A 7,928-nucleotide genomic window follows, 5' to 3' on the forward strand; every position below is an offset into this window, starting at 1 on the left:
CATATCGACCCCAATTTAATTCATTGTCCTTGTTGCAAATGTATGAATCTTAAAAAGGGAGCGGTTATGTGGATTCGGGAGCATCTTTACTTCAATGGTTTCAGTAAAAATTATTTTAATTGGATTTGGCATGGCGAGGCTGCAGAGAAGGATAGATTAAATTCAAGTGTCAACCAAGAGCCAACTGATAATTGTCATGATGATTTTGAAACTGTTAATTTGTGTGAGGCAGCGTATGATAACCATACAGAAAATCCAGAAGCATTTATGAAGTTTTTGGAGGAAGCAGAGAAGCCACTGTATAAGGGATACAAACGTTACACAAAGTTGAGTGCACTTGTAAAACTATACAATACCAAAGTAAGGCATGGGATGAGTGATGCTCTATTTTCAGATCTACTAGCAGATTTTGGGGACATGCTGCCAGATAACCACAATCTGCCATCGTCAATTTATGAAGCAAAGAAGACGTTGAGTTGTTTGGCTTTGAGTCATGAAAAGATTCATGCTTGTTCCAATGATTGCATCCTTTATAGGAAACAATATAAAGACAGCGTAAGCTGCCCGAAATGTGGCTTATCAAGATGGAAGCTAACCAAGAAAAATGTTGAGAAGAAAGGTGTTCCTGCCAAAGTGGTTTGATATTTCCCTCCCATACCAAGATTTAAGCGCATGTTTAAATCTTTTGAAACTTCCAGAAATTTAACATGGCATGTAGATAGCACAAGAGTTGTTGGTTAGTTACGCCATCCAGTTGATTCACTGTCATGGAAATTGGTGGATCATATATGGCGCGACTTTGGAAGTGAGGCAAGAAATATTCGCCTGGCACTTGCAGCCGATGGAATTAATCCTCACAGCAATCTTAGTAGTCGCTACAGTTGCTGGCCAATCATGTTGGCCACATATAATTTGCCTCCAGACATGTGCATGAAAAGGAAATTCATCATGCTAACGATGCTCATTTCAGGGCCGAAACAGCCTGGAAACGATATCGACGTCTACCTTGAGGTTCTGGTTGATGATTTGTAGCTGTTGTGGGAAGGAGTTGATGGAGTTTATCATGCTTATCGAAGGGAGGTTTTCACTCTTAAAGCAGTTCTTTTATGGACCATCAACGACTTTCCTGCATATGGTAACCTTAGTGGATGTACTACACATGGTTATTACGCATGCCCAATATGTGGTGAGGATACTTATGCAAAGCACTTACAAAATGGGAAGAAAATGTCATTTGCTGGGCATAGACGATTCCTACCACGATTTCATCCATATCGGAGGCAAATAAAGGAGTTTAATGGCATGGAGGAACTTGGTGAAGCAGGTAGGCCATTATCTGGAATTAAGTTGTTTGACAAGCTTTCAGACATAACATGTGAGTTTGGAAAGAAAACAAGTGTGAAGGGGAAAATAAGGAAAAAAGCAAAGGAGAATATTGTGGAAGACATTGAAGAAGAAAAGTATGTTGGAGCTACAAATTTCAGTAAATGTTGGAAGAAGAAGTCAATTTTTTTCAATCTTCCATACTGGAAATACCTACATGTTAGGCATTGTCTCGATGTTATGCACATTGAGAAAAATGTTTTCGAGTCTCTGATTAATACTTTGATGAACACCAAGGGAAAAACCAAGGACAATGTGGCAGCTAGGTTAGACATGGTTCAGATGGGAATTAGGCCTCAATTGGCTCCTAAAATTGGTGAGAAAAGAACATATCTACCTCCTGCAGCATGCTCATTCACAAAAAATGAGAGATTACAAGTATGTAGGTCATTAATGGATATAAAAGTTCCGGAAGGTTTCTCATCAAACATGAAGAATCTTGTCTGCATGGATGAGATGAAGCTGAGTAGCTTGAAATCACATGATTCTCATGTTATAATGCAGCACTTCCTGCCAATAGTCATACGTAATTCTCTGCCAAAATATGTTAGATATGCTGTCATAAGATTATGCTTCTTCTTCAAAGGTATTTGTTGCAAGATTATCGATGTAGCCAAGTTAGATAAGCTGCAATCTGACTTGATCGTTACACTCTGCTTATTGGAGCAGTATTTCCCCCCTTCTTTCTTCGATATCATGCTCCACTTAACAGTTCATCTTGTTCGTGAAGTCCAATTATGTGGACCAATCTACTTCAGATGGATGTACCCATTTGAAAGATGCATGAAGGTGTTGAAAAGTTACGTAGGCAGTCGAAAATATCCGAAAGGTTGCATTGTTCGGAGATATGCAACAAAAGAAGCAGTTGAATTTTGTTCAGAATATCTCAATGACCTTGATCCTGTTGGGGTCCCTAAATCACTACGTGACCCAAACGCAAGCATTCCTGGATTCTCAGCAAGAAATTCATCAATCATCATCCAACAAATTGATCTCCAACAAGCACACTTGACTGTTCTAGAAATAACAGAAGAAATATCTCCATACATTATGTAAGTGTACTGCATAACTAATAATTATATGTACTTGGCAGTCCATATGTATTCATGAAAATAAAACTTTAGAAGTAAAATTCTTCAGTGAACACAAATCCTTCTTGAAGATAATGTTTCCCAAGAAACAGAAAGATGCAAGGTGGATACAAGATGCTCATAATAAGAGGTTCATTGACTGGTTTCGTGCAAAGGTGATGTAGAAGATGCTAACATACAATATTTGTTAATCATTGTTTTGATCACACTAATTAATAGGAATGCATGTCAGGTGGCTGTTGAAATCGATAGTTGCAATGGTGGAATGACATCGTCATTGAGATGGCTGGCCCATGGACCACGTGTGCGAGTCTTAAAGTGTGATAGATATGTCATAAATGGCAATTTATACCAAACAAAAGAGCGGGATGATGAGAAAGTTTGTCAAAACAGTGGTGTTTCTCTACTTGCCAACACGATGCTTGTTTGTAGTGCCAAAGATAAGAATCCCGTGTTAGAGAATGTGACTTTTTATGGAGTTATTGAAGAGATATGGGAACTAGACTATCATCAATTTCAAGTTCCTCTTTTCAAGTGCGCATGGGTATCAAATGACAAAGGAATACAATACAATGATGAATGTGGCTTCACCTTAGTTAATCTGAACAAACGAGGCCACCAGAAGGATGAATTTGTGCTTGCAAGTCAAGTTAGACAAGTATTTTATGTTGCTGACCCATTGAACAAAGGGTGGTCAATAGTGCTTCAAGTTCCAAATAGATGTTACGAGGGAGAAGAGGATCTTTGGACCAGAATTCCCGAAGCTCGACCAATTGATAATGTTGATATTCATTGTATTCCTACACATGAAGGATACTTTAGATCTTCTAAAGAGGGTTTCTTTGTAACAAACAAGAAAAAATGATGTTTTCCACTTTTATGTCATCTGCATTAATATTTATTGTTTTTACTAGTATTATTTTTACTTGTTCGTATGTGTTAATGTTATTATTTGTATCACGTCTTCTTTTATTATATTGTCACTGCAGACTTATATACCGTTATCTCATCATTTATTTTCCTATATGCAGGGAAAAGAAAAATGCGTCCTAAAAAACAGCGAAAAATAGCAAAATATGATGAGCCACTTGTAGTTGAGGACACCGAACTACACCAAGATGTTGATGGGTTAGCAGCTGTAGAGCTACGAGGAGAGACTGAAATAGAAGAACCTCCTATTACTGGGCAGAAGAAGACTCGGGGGCCTACATCAATGTGCAGACTTATTGCTGCTGCAAGATGGGGAAAAAAGTCGACGATTGAATATGATGACATGGGACGACCTGTGTACAATGAAAATGGGAAGGCACTACAATCTTTCATAGGATCTGTTGTTAGATCCATGGTGCCTATTAACATAAAGTCATGACCCATTGTTCCAGAGAACATGAAACAGAAAGTGTGGGAAGAAATATCGGTGAGTATAATCCAATAATACACTTCCTTATGAGATTGCTTATGTTTTTTTTCATTGTGATTTTTTCAATATACAAACTGATAGCAATTACTGCTGTGTGTTACAGAATGTCTTCGACTTAGCACCTCAAAGGGAGGCGGCAGTGATGAGTTCAGCAGGCCAGAAATGGAGAGACTTCAAAAATAAACTCAACAGTAGGTTTTTCTGGCCATATAGAGATAATCCTGAAAAACTGAGGTCACCACCGGAGCAGTATCAGATCCCATCTGCAATTTGGAAAGCTTTTGTCGATGAGAGGCTACATCCATCTTGGGAGGTACTTGATGATATTATCATGTTATATTTAAATTATTATATGCACCAAGATTTAAAACATTTAGGGCATTTAATTAACAAAATGAAGTTCTGTACAGTAGGAATATATATAATAAGTTCATGTACAGCAGGAATATATATAATAAGTTCATCATACTCCATCCTATTGTTTTTAAATTCTAGCCATTCTTCTAAAAATTTACTTTTTTTTTACGTGACATAGGTCACTCATGAAAAACAAAAGGAACGGGCGAGCAATTGCAAGTATCATCACAAAATGTCTCGCAAGGGATACATTGGATTGGAGACTGAATTGGTAATCCATGGAACATTATATTATCCTTTTCATGTAGTACGTCATGTTTTAAATGATCGTTTTTTGGAATTGTAGAGGCAGAGAAAAATATTCAGGGAGGATGAGGAAGTTGATAGGTCATTCCTTTGGCGTAAGGCCCGCGAAGACAAATCCGGAAACATCACAAATACAGAGACTGCTGAAGTTGCTGAAAAAATTGTATTATTTTAGTTTTATTTCGAGTTCATTCATAATAAGTGAAAAAAGTGTCTTCATTGGATATTTAATGTTACCTCCATATTTTTAGGACGATTTGTTGGACAAAAAAAAGAGGGGAGAGTTCATATCTTCTGGAAGCAATGACGTATTAACTACTGCATTAGGGAGCCAAGAACCTTACAGAAGGGTTAGAGGTGTAGGGGGATTTGTGAAGCCCCAAGTCTACTTCAAAACTCCAAGGAAGAAGAGGGAGTTGGTGTCAAAGGCTTTGGCTGAAAACATCAAAGAGCAAGCAGAGGAAACAAAGAGTTTGAAAGCTGAAGTTGAAAAACTGAAGGCTCTTCTTGCTCGATTTATGCCAGAAACAAGTGATCGAGATTCTGAACGTGTAGCATCTAACAAGTCATCGCACATGGCAGTTCAAATATTGGAAGATGATGTGGAAGTTTTTGAATGCGATAATTCATTTAATGAGGTTTTGTATTATATTTGGTACATTAAATTTGTTTCCTAGCTTCAGATATTAAAAGATAATATCTTATTGTTCAGGGGAAAAAATGTCATTTGGCTCTGAAGAATAAGGGGAATGTGGTGGCATATATGGCACGATAGTATCCGACGGAGGCCCAAATGTAATGCTGCACAATGCTCCACTTGGGGAAGGCAACTTAAAGGTGTCTGTTGATATTGTTTTACAGGAGGAAGCGGAGCTTCCAATTCCACTTAAGTCGGGACCAACAATAATGGTAGATGCTGTTGGAACTGTGGTTGGCTGGCCAAAAGAATTGGTGATATTTCCGACGACAAAGGTATTTTCAGTTCACTTTTCTGTTACTATAGTTATATATTTTGCTACAATTATTTAAAATTACAGAAAAAGGAGAAACCTGCACCACCATTTGCTATTTTGGAGGTTCCTGATGAGAAAAATAAATTCAAGGAAGTTGAAAGTGCTCTACCAATGCCATGCAAGTTTTTGTATTCTTTTGTTGTTAGACTGATGACTAAGGAGGAGACCATTCCTATCGAATTTGATGAAGCCATGTTTGGACGTAATGTGAGTACATCGTTGTTGAGAGAGGATGTCATGCGCTGTATGGAAATGAGAGAGATAGGGTCCAGGCAAATTTTGATTTACATGGGGTAAGTTATGTCTTATATACAATTCTTCTCTTTGCATGAGTTCATGTCTTAAGTAACCATGTTTTTTATTACTTGAATGCAGTTACTTGTACAAGTACTTGAAGGAAACAAACAGGGCTGAGTATGTGTCGTTTGTGGATCCCAACAAAATACCAGCCGCTCAAGATGGCAGTACCTCTTCACAACACATTGCTAATCAGTTGAAAGTATCAAACGGAGACAGCATATGCCTTATCCCATACAACATTGGGTATATTTTTAATCCCTGCTCAATTCCTAATACATAGTAGCTTAGCTATATATTGACAATCGTGCAGGAACCACTGGATCTTGACCGTTATAAACAAGGACAAAGATACAATTTATTTGTTGGACTCAATGGGTAATAGGAACCGAGATAACGCTTGGAAAACTACAGTGTGCAAGTATGTTTTAGATTATGTAGATTGTGAATAGATTGATTAGCAAATATGAAATGAAATAAGTTCTATTTTTACAATATAGTGGAGTGAGGACGTACCTTTGTATGGGGGGTAATCCAAAACGACCAACTTTCAAATAGTTGACGGTATGTCTTATTGAAAACATGCATTCCTGGTTCTTATATATTTGGTTTTTCACTTTGCATTAACTTTGATTCATTAAGGTAATCTCAAACAACAAGGTTGTGTTGAATGTGGATATTGTGTCATGCGGTACATGAAAGAGATTGTTGAATGTGAGGATCTACAGTTGGAGAGGAAGGTGTGTGAATTTCTTCCATTTTGAACAGGAATGCACATACTGAATCAAATTGTTCACGCCCTGCTACTGCTTTCTTCTCATGCTTTGATATGGCTTCTTTCCTTCTTTTTTTTCCTCACCCTTAGATGACACCCTGTTTATGGTTTTATACAAAACTGTGTTATGCATAGTTCTATTAGTAGCTGGGGGAAATTAGTAACTGATTTGGGCATGGTTACCTTATAGAACTAATAAACTATTAAATTTCTGCTTGCCGATGATTGAGAATATAGAAGGCTGTCAAGGAACAACTATTTTTATTTCTAGAGCAGTAGTTACCTTCACAGGATGTGTACCCATCTCCTTGATATGAGACATTATTCACTATAGGGCATACACAGAGTCTACCTCTGAAGGTATCCTAAAGAATTCAAATTGACATAATTTATCTAAAATGCAACTTCAAAGCCTATAAACAATGTGATTAATGACAAAGTACCTTGCAGGCTGTGATATTTAATTTTGGGTGCTGCCAACAACCACCATTTGATTTAAGGCACTCATTTGTTTCAATATCTGAAAAAAGAATAAAGCAAGCATGAACCACCCACTCGTTTTGGCATGCAGTTCAGTAGAAATGAATAGTCATGCAAACCTCCACTCAAGCACACAGGAGGTTCGGTAGACTCCTTGAATCCTGCACATATAGCCTTCAGCACAGCACTCCTCTCTAATTTTCCTTTTTGTGGACAGAAAAGTATAGTTTTGCTATTAGCACTAATGTTATAAAATGCTTTTAATTAATACTAGTCATTTGCTAATAACAATGACAAAACCTTTCTAGACACGTGCTTAGTTTAAATCAAATCCAATAGAACCTTAGGCATCAAAATATAAACTGTATTATGAGTTGAAATTCAGATGTTTTAAGATGAGAGACAAGGGATCATAAGTCATACCTCGATATTGAACATTATTTATGACCAAGGTGGGTAGAATACTGACATCTCCACGAGAACCATGCCCAAGCTACCATAAGAAAATGTTCAACATATCAGCTAGGCTACTTGAAAGATGCAGTTATCTGTCCACACTGCTAATTCAGTACTTTCGTGTTGTGTGATTATTGAGCAAGTCTCATTGTACAATTTTTTACTTTTTTGTCATAGTGCATGTGAAATTGAAAATGCAATACATTAATTTAACTAAGCATCTAATCACTATGCGATTGGAACTACTAAAACTTAAGGTTCAAAAAACTGTTGGATCATTTTTATTGCACATTTGATGAAATGTTATTGTTACTATAAGAGTGCATATAACAATACATATTTATTTGTCT

The 7,928-nt window shown here is 37.1% G+C and overlaps 1 long non-coding RNA gene across 1 annotated transcript; it reads right to left on the bottom strand.

Moving 5' to 3' along the window:
- Window positions 1–6,925: 6,925 nt before the first annotated feature.
- Window positions 6,926–7,584, bottom strand: LOC122025656. The gene is made up of 4 exons (XR_006123795.1): window positions 7,546–7,584; window positions 7,242–7,325; window positions 7,086–7,162; window positions 6,926–7,007 (listed from the first exon to the last, which is right to left on the bottom strand). It is a non-coding gene; the product is annotated as an uncharacterized LOC122025656 (long non-coding RNA).
- Window positions 7,585–7,928: the final 344 nt, after the last annotated feature.

This window comes from Zingiber officinale, chromosome 9B (genome assembly GCF_018446385.1).
Source record: "Zingiber officinale cultivar Zhangliang chromosome 9B, Zo_v1.1, whole genome shotgun sequence".
Taxonomy (NCBI): Eukaryota; Viridiplantae; Streptophyta; class Magnoliopsida; order Zingiberales; family Zingiberaceae; genus Zingiber; species Zingiber officinale.